Source organism: Ailuropoda melanoleuca, chromosome 16 (assembly GCF_002007445.2).
Source record: "Ailuropoda melanoleuca isolate Jingjing chromosome 16, ASM200744v2, whole genome shotgun sequence".
Lineage (NCBI taxonomy): Eukaryota > Metazoa > Chordata > Mammalia > Carnivora > Ursidae > Ailuropoda > Ailuropoda melanoleuca.
The window spans coordinates 74,467,302-74,484,890 of NC_048233.1; positions in this window are offsets into that span (position 1 = coordinate 74,467,302).

The window sequence follows — 17,589 nt, forward strand, 5'->3', positions numbered from 1 at the left end:
CCAAGACCCCGAAATCATGACCTAAGCCAAATCAAGAGTCCGCCACTCAACCGACTAAGCCACCCAGGCGCCTCAGATGAGGTAATAGTGTGTCGCAAACACCATTCAGGTGGTCACTAACGTTACCTTAACACTAGATCCCGGGGTCCAAAAGCTCACTTGCTGTCCCGCATCTTGAAATGACCTCTCCAAGCGCTCATCCCAAGCAGCCATGGCTTGCCTGGGACCTGGTTTCACGATAGGGAGGCTTCCCCTCACCAGCCTGTCTCAGCTGACCGGTAATGGCACCTTGAGCAGCTGTGCTGGGAAGGATGCTGAAGGCCAGCAGGCAAGTGCATCACGATCCATTAGCAAAGTCTGAGGTGGATACTGGAGCGCGGCGCGACCACACGTGTCCCTCCTATATACCAAACAGAAGACGCAGAGGCTGTCACCCTATCACCCTGCCCAGGAATTGGACCACTTATTTCTCTTTCTCTTCGCCTTTCCACCTTCCTCTTACTCTCTCCTGGTTCTATCTAATCTTTCCTGAAGTGTCACCCCCCTATTATGTCTCCCAAGGCTATTTGTGTATATGAAGGGCTTCTTGAAAGGGGAAAGGCCTTCGACACTCCCCAAAGATGAATCTTTAATGGTGAATCAGAGCACGGTGAAAACCACTGAAGTCATTTGGGGGCCAGAGTTTTATCCCTACCTTTTCAATCACACCTCAGAGACAGCTTCCTTTCTGCTCCTTCTACAGTCAGGACACCTGAGCAGTTGACACCTGCTATGATGGCAACCTCCCAGCCTGGACGGGCCCCATAGCCTGCTTAGGTCACAGGCAAGGCTGCCCTGAACATGGGAAAACCCAAATGGATGTCGACCCTGGTGAAAGAAACCTTCTGGAACCACCGGCTTCCCACTTCATTTTTCTCTCAAACTCCCATCTCTTCCCTATTTAACAAACAAGGCAGCGTCTGGGATGTAAAACCACCGGGGGCACCTGGGTGGTTCAGCCAGTTAAGCGTCATGACTCTCGATCTCAGCTCAGGTCTTGATCTCAGGGTCGTGAGTTCAAGCCCAGCACCCATGAAGGACTCGCGCCGTGTCTCCCACCTCACATGCAGAAAATAACGTTCCTCACACACTGTCCTCCTCTCAATGATTTCTTAATCTTAAAATGGACTTTCTTGGAAAGATGTCCTCCAATTTTGTGTGTATTCTTAGACTTTGAAAATAATGATTTTGTATTATTAAAAAAATAGAGGGTTTATTTTTTCATTTTGCGGGGGGAGGAGCAGACTTTAGAATAGCTTTCTCTGCCTTCGTCTTTTACAATTATTTCCTGTTCGCTTGAGTTTACTGGATGACAGCTAGCTAGAGTTTAAGGGTATTTGTCCTCTTATCCATCTCATTTGGTCTGATTAATCCATTGGCATAAAATACGAACAATTTTGCCTACATCGTTTGAAAGACTCTGGAGTTAGGAGACATGAAAAGTGAGTGGCAAGAGCCCAACAAATGGGTCCAAAAAGCTGGATAAGAACGGCATTTTTTGTTTGTTTGGAAGTAAAACTATCTCATTGTATTTGTCCTAAGTTGCCTTTTCCTTCATGTTTTGTTTGTTGGCATCTCTATTGGTTTTCTTTTGCTGTATGACAGATTATCACAAACAACACCCATTTATGATCTCAAAGCTTCTATGAGTCAGGAGTCTGGGCATGGCTTCGCTGGGTCCGTTGCTCAGGGGCTCAAAAGGGTGCAATGCAACCAGGGCTGGGGTCTCATCTGAAACTTAGGATCTTCTTCCGAGCTTGTGGTTATTGGAAAAATTCAGTTCCTTGCAGCTGCTTCTTCAAGACCAGCAGGATCTTCTCTGACCTCAGGGATGGTCTAAGATGCTTTAAAAGCCTCACCTGCTTAGGTCGGGCCCACCCAAAATGAGCTTCCATTTGATTAACTCACAGTCAACAGATTAGGGATTTGAATTACAACTGCAAAAATCCCCTCACCTTTGCTGTATAATGTAACCTCTCAAAGGAGTGGTGGCCTCATATTCACACGTCCCACCCACACTCAAGGGGAAGAAATTATACAAGGGTCATTGGAGGTCATTTTAGAATTCTGCCTATCACATTGTATTTTAACACTGAGCCATCATAGACAAATGAGAAAATACAAGTAAGCAAAAAGAAAAATTAAACAATTGGAAATGCTACCATCTAGAGATAACTTCTCTTAAGGTGTTGACTTAGCCCTCTACACTGTTCCCATATGTATTTTTTGAATGGGATTATGGCATACATACTCTTCTGCTCCTGACTTTTTTCCACTCCAACATGTTTTGAAAATATCTTTCTATCGCCACACATAACTATCTATTGCATCTACGTTAAAGGCTGTTGTACGCTCCCATTTATGAAACTACTATAATTTATTTAAGTAGTCCACTATTTGGGGCAGGGTAGGTTAAATAAACTTTTTATTTTTGAACAGTTTTAGATTTACAAGACAATTGTAAATATACAGAGTATACAGTTTCTAGGACAGAGAGTTCCCATATTCCTCACAGCCAATTAAATAACAGTTTCCCCTATTATTAACATCTTACCTCAGTACAGTACATTTTTTACAATTAATGAATGTCTATGGATAACATCATTACCAACTAAAGTCCACACTTTATTCACACTTCCTTGGTTTTTATGTAATATCCTTTTTCTGTTCCAGGATCCTATTCAAGACACCATATTACATTTAGCCATCATGTCTCCTTAGGCTCCTCTGGACTGTGGCAGTTCTCACACTTTCCTTGTTTTGGATGATCTTGACAGTTTTGAGGAGCACTAACCCGATCCTTTGTAGAATGCTTCTCAGTTGGGACTTATGTGATGTTTTTCTCATGATTCGACTGGGGTTATATTTTGGGGAGGAAGACCATGGAAGTAAACCACCAGTTTCATCCCATCATATCAAGGGTACACACTACCCACACGACTCATCACTACTGATGTTGACCTTGATCAACCAGCTGGGGTTGTGTTTGTCGTGTTTTTCCACTGTCAAGTTTCTCCCCCCGCCCATTTCCCCCTTTTCCATGCTGTACTCTTTGGAAGAAAGTCACTCTGAGAAGCCCACACTTCTGGAGTGTGAAGCTTGCTGCCCCACCTTGAGGACAAAGTATCTACATGAATTATTTGAAATTCTTCTGCACGGCAGATACGTCTCTTCTCCTCCATTTATTTATTTATTCAATCATTAATATCAGTATGGGCTCATGGATATTTATTTTATACTCTGGGTTATAATCCAATACTATTTCATTTTGTTCCTCAAATTGTTCCACTCTTAGCCATCAGCAACTCTATCATTTGGCTCCTGCGACTTCCACAGACAGCTACCATTGTGGGTGTGGTCTTTGTTTGTTTCTTTGGGGGCTTCCTCACTTTCTGGCCCTCCAAGATGCTCCCAGCTTATCTTGCCTACTTCCTGCCCCAGTCCTAGAATCAGGAGTCTGCTAGTTCTCGACACTTGGATCATTTCCAGGATTTGTTTTTTTAGCAATTTCTAAACAAGACTGCAATGAACATCCTTGAAAATAAATAAATGGGTATATTTATCTGATTATTTAATTTGAATTATTAAAAAAAAAGGCAGAACCAGAACTTATAAAGTCAATGAAAGGATTTTGGATTTTGACCAAACCTCCCTCTGTGTCACCACTAGAAAATAGGCAGTTTCTATAAAGTTAAATGTACACTTTCCATATGACTGATGATTAGTACCAAATCTTCATAACAGCTTCATTTATAAAAGCCAGAAAGGTGGGGGCGCCTGGGTGGCTCAGTCATTAAGCGTCTGCCTTCGGTTCAGAGTGTGATCCCGGCATTCTGAGATCGAGCCCCACATCAGGCTCCTCCACTAGGAGCCTGCTTCTTCCTCTCCCACTCCACCTGCTTGTGTTCCCTCTCTTGCTGGCTGTCTCTCTCTCTGTCAAATAAATAAATAAAATCTTAAAAAAAAAAAAAGCCAGAAACTGGGACAGTCCCAGTGTCCATCAACAGGTGAATGCATAAAAAAATTATGGTAAATCCAGACCATGAACTATCACCGAGCCATGGGAAGAAATGAACTATCGATGTGCATAAAAATACGGAAGCATCTCAAAACTATGCCAAGTAAAAGAAGCCAGACATAGAAGAGTACATCCAACATGGTTCTGTTTCTATGAAATTCTAGAACAGGTTCCATTTCTATAAAATTCTAGAAATTCTAACCAACAGGGATAGAAAACTAATGAGTACTGGGGGTGAAGTCCGATGAGTGGGGGGGACTGGCTGCAGTCTCAAGGGAACTTTTTAGGGTGATGGAAACGTTCTAGATCCTTATGATAATAGTGGTTACGCGGGTTTATACGTTTGTCAGAACTCTGAACGGTGCTTTATTAAAATAGGTGCATTTTACCGTATGTAAATTATACCTCAATAAAGTTGATTTAAAGAAAACAACAACACTGAGTCCAGATTGCAGATAAAAACGTGCTTTGAAGGGAGTAGGAATGTAGGGAGACCCCCGCCTGGGCGGGTCTTCTTGCCTCTCTCACCCTCTTCACCATCCACAGACTAATTCTGATTCTGCCCTGTGCCCTCCCCCACTCCTCAACTTCCTGCTGCATGACAGATGGGATCTCAGGATCTCGCAGGCTGAATGCGTCCAGCCACAGGGCCTGAGCTAGGAAAGAAGGAGGTTGCAGGTGCAAAGGGTACCCCCCCCCCGCCCCGCACCTAGCAAGCCCCGAGGCTGGAGATGCCTTGTGCCACATCCCGGGGTGCCGGGAAAGGGTGATAAAGTGTCGGGCCCCCGGGCAACTCTGCCGCAGGACACTCCTTGACAGAACTTGCCAAAAGTGTGGGTCCCTCGCTGCTGGTGCAAATGGGCCGAGATTCACACAAGGCCACTTAGGGTGGGCTGCCGGCCAAGCAGGGAGCCTCAGGTCCTGGTATAACCAGCTGCAACATGATACCCTCAAAGAGGAGGCAGCACGGGGGCTGGGGGGGACAGAGGGTTCAGGTGATGTGGCAGGAGCCGCTCTTGGAGGCTGTCGGAGAGAGCAGGATTTGAGACTCTGGTCTTAGGGACACGACTGAGGGTGCCCCTCCACCTAAGGGCAGTGGTGGTAAGCGATGACCAGGACTACCTTCTGGAGACGTCAAGGGGGGCCTTAGCAGGGTGGGAGAGTGGGACATTTGTAAAAGACCAGACCCGCCACCAGTCAAGCCGAATTTTGAGATCTGAGGTATTTATGCAACCAAGCTCACTCATTCCTACGTGAACCTTTGTGGAGGGCCTTTGATGAGTCAGATGCTGTATTAGTCACTGGGGATTAAGCAGGGGCAAAACGGAAAAATCTCTGCTATCCTAGGACTCCCCTTCCGTGACAGCTCTGTGCTGTCATTTCACCTGGAGGTGGGTAATTTGGAGGAATACAGGGAAGGGTGAGGGGAACGGGAGAGCCACGTCAGTGGGGCTGGTCAGGCCCCGTGAAGGAGGCAACATTTGAGCCCTGTCAACTTTGTACCCACGGGCTAGGGAAGCCTGGAGCATACTGGTTCCTGGATAAGTTCCGAGCAGGGCAGTTTCTGGGTCAAACAGTATAATCGTGTTAAGGCTTTTGATAATACTGCTAAGTTATCCGGAGAGTTTCCTACGTTGCTTTTTCAAAGGAAGGGGAGAAACGCCATGTGTTTTAGGAGTACAGCAGAGAATTTAAAGAGTATGTGTGCGTATGGGGTGAGGCAATGCCTCCTTTCCCAAATGCCATCTCAGAAGGCTCAGGGCAAGTCCATTTCTTCCCCTTCATGTCAGACCGAAGATTTAGGAGCTAAACAGTCTAGCAGTTGACAGACCAGTCAGAAAGACCTGCGTTTCTAACCCAGCTCTGCCGCTCGTCAGCTCTGGTGCAACTCTGACCAACTTTGCCTACAGCTATGTAAGCCTCGGTTTTCTCATCTGTAAAACGGGCCTTCTAAAATGCTTAGCTCAGAGGGTTGTGTGAGGGTCACGCGAGATGACCCAGACGAGGCGCTCAACAGAGCACCCAGCACATAGTCAGTGGCCGTGATTTTCATTCTGCAAAGTCAGCAGTACTCGGGGGTCAGGGGCAGCCCGCTAGCACAGCACAGCGTGAGCCCTCGTGGACGCCGAGATGGCGTGGGCCTGCTCTGCACCTGCTTCCAGACATCCGATCAGTCATTGAAGTTCAAGTGTTGTCCGCTAAGGTTTTTATCTGGCTGAGACTTTTACCCAGGTATGAGCTAACCCAACTTTAAAAAACCCCCAAATGTTGCATATATCTGTGTGTGTATGTGTGTGTGTGCGTGTGTGTGTGTCTATGATTTTTTTCTCCTAGAAAGGAACAAGGATTTTTCCACACGTCCCTAAGCAAAACCAGCTGAGCCGAGTTAACTCAAACTTCTCAAAAACAATTCACCTCTGCACTTAGGCCAGATATGGAATGTTTCAACCCTAAACTATCCTTGTGGGGGGGTGTGTCCGAAAACCCACAAGTGATTTGGAATGTGGTCAGAGTGAATTCATCATGAGCCCAAGCACATTTCAGCCACCAGACATGGCAAGTTTTCATTGTTTACTTGCATCTGTTTGTGGTTTTTTTAAACCCAAAATGCAGATATAGCCATTATTTTACTTGGAACTCAGACATGAAACGCTCTGCCTCTGCTCTCCTCACATACTTGGTATTGTAACACCAACTTCTCACACCTGCCCGTGTCTCTAATCGTCCCAAGGTCCCTGGACTCAGCAATAGCACTTCAGCATTTCCTTAAACTTAATCCCGAAAGATGTGCTGCTCCCTCACCCTCCCCCCTACCTCTCCCCTCCTCAGGGTGAGGTGTCCACGGCAGGAAACCCTAATCTGGAAAACCCTTAGCTTGCACTGTCCAACGCAATGGCTCCCAAATGCTGATCTGTGAACCAAGTCCTCACGCATCCCTAGTGAGGTAAGATACACAAGAACGATACAGAGACGTTTTTGTAACACTAAATGTATTCCACGTTTAACTCGTAAATCATGTCCTCGTTACTTTTTGTTTCCAAATATTCTTTTATGAAATTTAGTGAAAGTAGATGGAGGTTCGCTGTGTTGTTTTTTTATACTGTTCTACTTGGCAAAACAAAAAGTTGGCAAACTTAGGGCTCATCGAAATACATTCTGAGATCTTCCCAGTCTACAAGCTACACGAGTCTGGGAGTCACCTGGAAAAGGAGCCAGCCGAGCCCATGAACTGAAGCTGCGTGTGAGCTGGATACCTGCTCCGTGCTGGGCTCACGCAAGCCACTTCCTCCCACCCTTGCAACTACACTGTGGCGAGGGTGACAGTATTCTCCTGGGATGATTCAGGAAAGTGAGGCTTCTTGTGGGTTAAGTGACTTGCCCAAGGCCCCTCAGCTCGGAAGGGGGAGGGGGAAGAGCCGGGATTGGAACCCAGGCTGCCTGAAACTCCATCCAGCGTGGCCTTCTCTACCTCACGTCTGCTCCTGCATTCCCTCATGCAATGGTAGCTTCAGAAAAGCATCTAAAAGCGACGTGGTCTAGAGTCTTACTCAGAAGCCTCTGTAAATAAATACATTTGTAGATCAAAACAAGCCCTTCCATCCACAAACACACACACACACACACACGCACACACACACACACACACACGCAGATGGACTACGGTATTTCATGGTCGATGCACTTTCAATAAACACAAGGGCTGAAACTGGGAAAGTGTGAAGTGCCGAACGGTCAGGGACAAGCTGATTCATAACGCAAAGGGGCAGGGCTGGGTCCTGAGCACAGGAACTGCCCTCTTCAGACACCCAGTCCTCAGAACAGGAACCGGACACAGCAGCGGCTGCCTCATTACCAGACAAATGTAGAGAAAGTGACAGTCTAGGGAAAAACAAGAGTGATTAAGGGATGGAAGAAGCCCTGAGTAAAGATGAAGAAATAATTATACAGCTTAGCTAACTCATAAATCAAGGATGATCATTCCCATCTACAAACACCAGCAAGGTGAAAAGAACCCAAGCGAAAGATGGGCCACTTAGTGTACATTTAAAAATGAAACAATGGCCGCAATTAAGAGAGTGTTAAAAGCTCAAAGTCAGGGACAAGAGGACTCACTGTGAAAAATCACCTCCCAAGGGGAACCGGCCAGAACCCCAGGGAGGTAGAGATGCCGACGAGATGGGACAGGACATCAGAAGAGGTGCAGTGGGGAACAGCCCCGTTCTGGGCCCTGCAGGACAATGATCTGCCACCTGGGTCTTTTCCCCTGCTTCGTTCACACCTTCTCTCCCTCCTCCTTCACCTCAGGAAGATAGGATGACAAACTCCAGGAGGAGAACAGAGTCAACAAAGATTGCAAGGTGTCGTAACATAAGCCTGGCTACATTTGATTCGGGGCCATGACAGAGGAGCACTAATTATCTCCGAGAAACCCGTCCCACTCCAGAATGATCCTGCGGAAGGACTGAGCAGGCCCTCGCAGCCTTTCCCCTGGAGCCCTGCGGGGGATCGGGTGACCCAGGCTTATTTATCCAAAACCAGCTGTCACAGGATTAACTGCCTGCTCGAGGGGGCTCCCCATCACTTCAGGCAGAGGAAGGTGAGATTCGCACAGAGTTTTGGCCTCCATCAGCCTCTGGAATCTTCTGCCTGTGCATGGTTTTTTTAGAAACCCCTAAAAATGCCTTAGAAATGCCCGGGCCCTGATACCCAGAAGAGGATAGAAGACCAAGGTTTCTGTCTGCTTCCCACTGGGATCAAACCGTTTAGGCCAACCTGTGAAGAATAGGTCCTTGTCCTGAAAAGCCTCACTGAGGAAAACAGGACACGTGGCACAGGAGGTCAAAGGTGGATTGAAATGTGGATTCAGGGGAGAGTCAAGAGCTTAGAGATGTGAAGGGAGCAGGTGAAGGGTAGCTTCTTCCCATGAAGGTACAGAAACCAGGGTGGGAGGGGAGATGGCCAAAAGGCAGCAGAGGTGGAAAAACCTAGAAACCTGGTCAGGCTTGTATTACAAGCCTCCTGGGACCTCCTTTCGAGTTTCTTGCATTGTCCTGCATATCACTGGTGTTCCACAAGGTTTATCATCACAGTGCAACTAAATAAACATAAAAACAATGGGAAGAATCGTAGGAGCTAACTAAGGCCCAAGGCCTACGTGATAAGCATACTGAGGGCAGGAATCTGACGACAGATTCTAGAGAATGTTCTCCCCACGCAGTCAGCTTCAGGCATTTAAAGGATAAATGATGCCAGCTGAAAAGTCAGACATTTTAAAATAGTGACAACGCTCATAAGGAACAGTTCCGTCTTTTTTTCAGTTTCTCTCCTTGGTTTCTTTGTGATTTTTTTTCCCCGCTCATAAAATGGGCAGTCCAAGTTTTTAGTCTGACCTGCTTCTCAGAATGGCCTGTTGGCTTTAAATGAGCTAAAGGGAAGTAATAGTCTAAGGCCGGTTTGGAACATGATGTCCAGCCATGGATTACGTGGCCAGCCGGCCCGACGGGCGCGTGGTTGCACCCCGGGCTCTTCATCGCAGGGACCACCTCTGCATGCTTGCATTTCCCCACCGAACCAGCAGTCATCAAGCACAGACGGCAGGCGAGGCACAGAACCGGCCTCTGGGAGAGAAGCAAAAACACACAGGACGCAAGAAACGGAGGTCCTTGAGGACAGAAGGGGTGGAGTGTTTGTTTGGGTTTTTTTTCTATCCCTCAGTAACTACCCCTAGGAAGAGGGACCCTGCAAGCCACCTTGAGTCATTTACTAGCTTGTAAAAATGAAGGCTCAGAAACGAGGTTAGTGTAAGGGTTGAGAGACAGAGAGAGAGAGAGAGAGAGCAAGAAGACACGGGTCTATAGGAGGGGGCATCACCCAGGGTCCGGAGGGGAGGGCCATCCTGGGAAGACCAGAGGAACCGAAGACAAGCCATATAACTTCGCTTGCTAATTAAATACGTACAAACATGCACACACACACGCAGAGGATAAAACGGACAAGGCCCCTCCCTGGAGCTGGGGATAAAAGATATAAGCCCGAACTCATAGGGTTACTGTGCACGCGAGAGCACAGGAGGCAGACAAACGTGAACAAGGATCCGAAAGACCATGTGACAACTGTTACAATAAAGTTAAGAAAGGGATGATGGATGCGATTTTTAAATGAACCGTGGATTAGATAATGGATTTGTACCCAAGTTAAAAATCCTGACTTTGACAATTGTACTGCAGCCGTGTGAGAGAGTGTCCTGATCTTGGGAAATACACACTGAAGTATTTTCAGGTTCAAACAATTGTTTTAAAGGCGCACATACAACGTCTGAAGAGCTCAGGATGGAAGGCTGACCGCGAGGGGGTGAGGAAGAGAAGGGGGACAGTGGAAAGAGGCTCCACCGAGGATTTGATGACTGAGTATGATGTGAAAAACAGAAGGGGTTCATGAGAAGAGGGGGTGGAGAGCAGGCATGCCGGGCAAAGGTTACGGCATGAGCAAGGGTATGGCTCAGAAGCACGGAGCATGGCCCACCTGGAAACCTTAAAGAGCGAGGCCTACTTCGAGGTTTCAACATGTGAGGAGGAACGTGGATGAACAGACAGATGGGACAAGACTCTGAAGGGGCTTGGCGCCAGTGCAGGGCAGGCTCTGAAATTGGAAAGTCGAAAAGCAATTCCTTGTAGACACAATTCGTATCTCCAAATCAACCCCTATCCGTCCTGTGAGACGGAGAATATGCATGTGATGTGTGCAAAAAAAGGCTCAAGAGCATTTTGAAGAAACAGTTTTTAAAATCAGGTCAACTGAGCCAAGAAGAGCTCAGAATTGGGTTGGATGAACTCTGTTTCACATATGTTTATGACTCTGTAGGCATTGTGCCGGACCCTGGGGGATACAGAGACAAAATGATGCGGTCCCCACCCTCAAGGTATCACAGGCTGGTAATCAAGAAGAGCTTCTTAGACAAAGTGAGTTTAAAAAAAAAATTTTTTTTAAGATTTCATTTATGTATTTGACAGAGAGAGAGTGCACAAGTACAAGGAGGGGGAGTGGCAGGCAGAGGGAGAGGGAGAAGCAGGCTCCTTGCCGAGCAAGGAGCCTGATGTGGGGCTTGATCCCAGGACTCTGGGATCATGACCTGAGCCAAAGGTGGACGCTTAACCACCTGAGCCACCCAGGTGCCCCAAGAAAGTGAGTTTTGAGTGGGAGAAAGGGGATGTGGATTGACAACCAGCAAGGCCTTCTTCCAGCCTACCACTGACCTCCAGAGGCTGTTTGGCCTCTACTGTGCTTGGTACTCAAGCATCAGTGCACTGATGTTAGGGATGGAGGGGCCATTTGGTGGCCTTCTAAATTGGATAAAATTGACCTCTACCTAGCCACAGTGACAAATCTATTGGAGGAATGTAAAAAAAATTAAACTGGCCAAGAAAATTAGAATCTAATTTCATTCATTCACATAGGTGCAAAAGTCCTAGAAATTGAGTTCAGCAATGTATAAAAAATACAATACGTCATGATCAAGCTAGGTTGATCCTAAGAATGCAAGACTGATTTAACATTGGAAAAGCTATTAATGTAAGTCACTACATTAACGGATAAAGAAGGAAAACTGTATGATTATCTAAACAATTGTAGAAAAAAACATTTGCTAAAATTCAGCACCAATTCATAATGAAATGTCCTACCTCATAGAATTTTTTTTTTACCAAATAATTACAGCAAATGTCATTCTCCAAACATCATTCTTTGAGGTGAAAGGTTAGAAGCATCCCTTTAAAAATCAGGAGCAAGACAAAAATGTCTGCATCAATTCTTCTTTCCAGCATTGTACTTGAGGTCCTATCCAGTACAATAAGAAAAGAAAAACATTAAAATGTGTAAGTTTTGGAAAAGAAAAAAACAAGACTGACATTATTATAGATAATATAATTGTTTACTTGAAAACACAAAAGACTTTATAGATAAGTTACTAGAGCTAATTTTTAAAAGTTTAACAAGGTGGGTGGATAATAGAAATCAATTGCATTTCTAAACTCCAGCAATGAGCAGTTAGAAAGCATAATTTCAAAAGATGCTAATTATCATAGCAACCAAAATTAAGATCCTTAGGAATAAACATGATGTAAGGTGTGAAAGACCTTTATAAAAAAATTAACTTTACTGAAAGACGTTAGAGAAGACTTAAGTAAATGGAGAGATGAACCATATTCATGGATAAAAAGTCGTAACATGAAAATGACGTCAATTCTCTTTCAGTTGATCTATTGAGTCAACTCAAGTCCTTATCTCAAGAGGGGTTTTCAAGTACTTGACAAGCTAATTCTAAAACTTATATGGAAGGGCAGTCCTAACAGTAGTCAAGATATTCTTGAATAAAGAATAAGGTGTAGGAACCTTTTCTACTATATATAAAAACATAACATAAAGCCATAGTAAGGGATATAGTGTGGTACAGATACAGGGACAGACAAATTCTCCAAAGGAATCGAACAAACTACTCCAAAGCAGACCTACTTGAAACCTTGGAAGACGTTATGGAAACTTGATTTATGACAGAGATGGCACAGCAGACCACCAGAGAAAGGATAAATTACCCATTAAATGGTGCCCCCAATTTATTGTTCAGGTGGGGAGAGGGGGAAGAATATGGATCTCTATCTCACACCATATCCAAAAGTGAATTCTGTGTAAATTAAAAACAAAACATATAAGGCAACAATTTTAGATTTTTTAGAAGAAAATGTAGAATTTCTTTGAGATCAAGAAAGAGAAGGATTTCTTATACAAGATACAAAATGTGCTAACCATAAAACAAAAGACTGACATATTAGACTATATTCAAAATAAGAATTTCTTTCATCGAAATGTATCTTAAATGGGGCACCTGGATGGCTCAGTCAGTTAAGTGTCTGACTCTTGATTTCAGCTCAGGTCATGATCTCAGGGTCATGAGATCGAGCCCCAGGTCAGGCTCAACGTTGGGCATGGAGCCTGCTTAAGATTCTCTGTCTCCCTCTCTCTCTGCCCCTCCCCACCAAAAAAAAAAAAAAGATATATATAGATATCTCAAAGAAAGTGAGAAGGCAAGCCACAAAATGGGAGAGGATGTCTGTAATGCATTAGCTGACCAATGAATATATAAGAAACTTTTCCTATAGCTGTCTGCATGCTCATTTCCTTGTCTCTTTCAGAACCTTTACTCAAATGTCATGTATTTAATAAAACCTTCCCTGACCACTGTTTAAAAAACTGCAAGTTCACCACCACTCCTGCCCCTGCCTATTGTCCTTTCCTGTCTTATTTTTAGTTGTAATACTTATCATTACCATACATACTATATATGTGACTAAATAATTTGATTGCCTGTCTCCCCTTCTCCCCAGCAGACTGTAAACTCTAAAATGAGACCAGGAATTTTGGTCTATTTTGTTCACTGCTGTGTTCCCAGCATATAGAAGAGAGCACATAGCAGGTGCTCAATAAATATGTGTCGACTACACAAACACAAATCAATAATAAAAATACCAACAACTCAATAGAAAAATCAGCAAAAGGCTTAAACAAGGCATTGCAGAAAAAAAAGAAAAAAACCCCCACAACTTGTCAATAAACCTATAAAAAGATGCTTGAATTTATGAACAATCAGGGAAATGCAAATTAAGACCAAAATGAGATGCTATTTTGCTTTCACCAGATTGGTAAGCATTAAGAATTCTGACAATACCAAGTATCGGCAAGGATCAGGGGCCCAGGAAACTCTTAATACACCTACTGGTGGGAGTGTGAATTATTTCCCTCTTTAGAAAACAATTTGGGATTATCTTGTAAAGGTGAGCATGGGCCTAGCCTACCTGTCAGTTTCTCTGTTCTTAGGTTTATACCCTGGAACAATGTCACTCAAGGTGCAGTCCATAGACTGCTGCCAGGAAGTAAATGATCTGTGATAAACCCTCATGAGACGAGTACAAAAATTGAAAGTCAGCATTTAGAAAATGCAAGAGCCACTTGATGCTGCCAACTTGTATTTATGTTTCAGACATTTTTTTATCCTGGTAAAATAGACATAACATAAAAGTTGACCATTTAGGGATGCCTGGGTGGTTCAGTCGGTTAAGTGGCTGACTCTCGATTTCGGCTCAGGTCATGATCTCGGGGTCCCAGGATCGAGCCCTGCGTCAGGCTCTGTGCTCAGCAGGGAGTCTGCTTGAGAATTCTCTCAGTCCCTCTCCCTCTGACCCATTCCCTGCTCGCACTTTCTCTCTCTTTCTCTCAAATAAATAAATACATCTTTTTAAAAAATTGACCATTTAAACCATTTTTAAGTGACTAGTTCAGTGGCAGTAAGTACATTTACACTATTGTGCAACCATCACCACCATCCAGCTCCAGAACATTTGTGATCTTCCCCAACGGAAATCCCACTCCCATTAAACAACTCCTCATTCTCCCTGCCCCCTCAGCTCCTAGCAGCCATTCTACTTTCTGTCTCTATGAATTTGACTACTCGAGGAACCTCATGGGAGTGGATTCATACAGAGTATTTGTCCTTTTGTGACTAGATCATTTCACTTAACATAATATCATCAACGTTCATCCTTGTGGCAGCACGTGTCAGGATTTCCTCCCCTTTTAAGGCTGAATAATAGTCCATTGAACACATACACATTTCATTTATCCGTTCATCCATCAGTAAACACTTGGGTTGTTCCCACCTTTCGTCTATGGTGAATAACTGCCACGCCGTATTTATTAAAATATATGTTTGTTGCATATTATAACATTTCTTTTTCCATGTAATTGTGTTTATGGTATTTTACATAAGTATCAGGATGGAACAGATTGGGAAAAATTTTCAATTTACCCACAGGTAGTTCGAGAAGCACCACCGTGGATTAAAGGCTTCCTGACTTTTCTAAAAACCATAGTAAGAAAACTCTTCACATCACAGCGTGGGACACACCAACCTAACTGAAAAGGAAGTTTCATGAAGCAATACTTCACATGAAAGGCACTAACGTAGTTACAGCTCTCTTTCTTTAAAAAAAAAAAAACCAATTCTGGTTTAATCTATTAAATTGATTTCACAGCCCACTAAAGATCGTGAATCTCAGTTAGAAAACCAGTGCTCTTGAGAAATCCTTCCACACACGTGTGTCAGGAGCCATGTGAAAGAATATTCCCAGTAGCGTTCTTCAGAGAAGCCAAAAAAAAAAAAAAAGAATACCATCCAAACATCAATAGGAAGCTAAACAAATAAATTGTGATATATTCACCTAATAGAATATTACAGGGGCCCAATCAATGTTTATTGAATGAATTAACAAACAGCTGTGAAAATGAGCTATTTGGCTGAATCTTAGAAATACAACATGGAGTGGACAAAGCAAATCACCATCAACTCTATACCAAATGAAACCGTTTTTTAGTAAAGATTTTATTTATTTATTTGAGAGAGAGAGACAGAGATAGTGGCAGCACAAGTGGGGAGGAGAGGGAGAAGCAAGCTCCCCGCTGAGCAGGGAATCCCACGTGGGACTCGATCCCAGGACCCCAGGATCATGACCTGAGCCCAAGGCAGACGCTTAACTGACTGAGCCACCCAGATGCCCTGAATGAAACCATTTTTGGAGTGCCTAGGTGGTTCAGTCAGTTAAGCGTCTGCCTTCAGCTCAGGTCATGATCCTGGGATCCTGGGGTCCTGGGATCGAGATCTGCATTGGGCTCCCTGCTCGGCCGGGAGCTTCTTCTCCCTCTGCCCCTCCCCCCTGATTGTGTGCTCTCTCTCTCTCTCTCTCTCTCAAATAAATAAAATCTTTAAAATAATAATAATAAAAGCTAAATAAATCAAGCAATACTAAACACTACATTGTTCAGGGGTGCATGCATGAGATGAAACTACCCTAAAAAGCAAGGAAATGATAAACACAAAATTCAGCACAGTGGGCACCTCTGGGCGTAGGAGCAGAGGGTGGGACTGAAGAGGAGTTCACAGGTGGCTAACAGAGTTGGAAATGTGATTACGCTGGGCAGTTGACAAATGTTGGTTTTATTATTACGCTTTGTATCTAGATATATACTTTATGTACTCTTTCAGCTATCCAGCACCTTTTATAGAAATGAAATTGATGGAACTGGAGGACAGAGAATTCTACCCACATTAAGCAAGTCACCTCTTTCATTGATACGGCAAAATATCAATACAGTGGGCCCCCTGAGCTTCTTCCAAGACGGTGGGAACAGAGCTGATAAGCATCTGAGGGTCCGGTTGGAAAGAATGGTACCAAGACGCGGCACTGGCGCACATCCCGACCCCTTACGGAGCAATGGCTCCAAGTCTCCTTGTCCTCACCCCGCCAACCTCCGCCGCTCACGGCTTCCACCAGCCACGGAACGTTCTTCTGTATCCCTAACTGCTGGTTGCTCCTACAGCCCTGGTTTGGGGAGCTCAGGAAGGCAATAGAAGCTTGCCAGCCCCTCAGAGGTGAAGGGCCATGCCTTTATTCGCGCCGTATTTCTAACCTTCACCCCAGGGCGTGTACGGAGTACGCATTGGGTAGTTGTCTCCTGTATAAAGGGATGAAGCACTTGGTGAAAGAATAAATAACCACTGCAATTAAACGACACCGTGTCTGTCATTGCCAACGGATGAGATCGCAGCAGGCTGTCCTGACTCATTAGCTACCTATGACATAGGTATGGGCATGGCTTCCCCAAACGTGTTTGTGGATTGAAGATCTGATAGAGACAGGAAGATGAGCTCAAGGATGAAAGTGGGGAAGTAGTCAGCTTTAAAACCAAAATGAGAAATCCTGGGGACTTGAAGGGTCTCATGGAGCCTACCAGTAACTTGGTGATTGTCTCTTTTATCCTCACTTTAATGTTTATCATCGTTAATCACAAAGTGTCATGACCATAGAGTAACATAACAGGGGATGTGGAGGCACTGTCTGGGTTTGAATACGGTTCCTCCATTTACTGTTGGCTTGGACGAATGACTTCACCTCTCTGTGCCTGGTTTTCCCATCTGTAAAACGGAGATGGTGGTGTATACCTCATAGAGGTGTAACGACCACAAGTGACTGAGTTGCTGTTCATGAAGACAGCAGTGCCTGGCATATAGCAAGCACCCTATTTATTGTTCAAGAAAATCCTTCTCTAGATTGACAGACACTCTCCCATCTGCCCACATGCCTCCTGCACTCTTGGTGTTAGCTGCCATGTAGGTACTGAGACTTCCACGTGGGAAAGCGATTTCTGTGGCCTTTTCCATGGAAAGCCTGAAGAGCTTTCACCTTTCTGGAGCCTTGCTCTAGGACCCTTTGCTTGGCATTGCTTGAAGTCCTATTGTCCTTGCTGGTGTCTTCTAAGAGGATCGCCTGTAAGATACACGGCATCCTGACATTCTTTCTTTGTGACGCTTACCCTGCTGCCTTTCCTTTCCATCCTCCCTGTCTCTGCTCCCTCTGCCCTCTTAACAGAGCCCTTCTTCACAGCCTACCAGCAGATTTCCCTCCAGTCTCTGTTTCTGCCAGTTCATC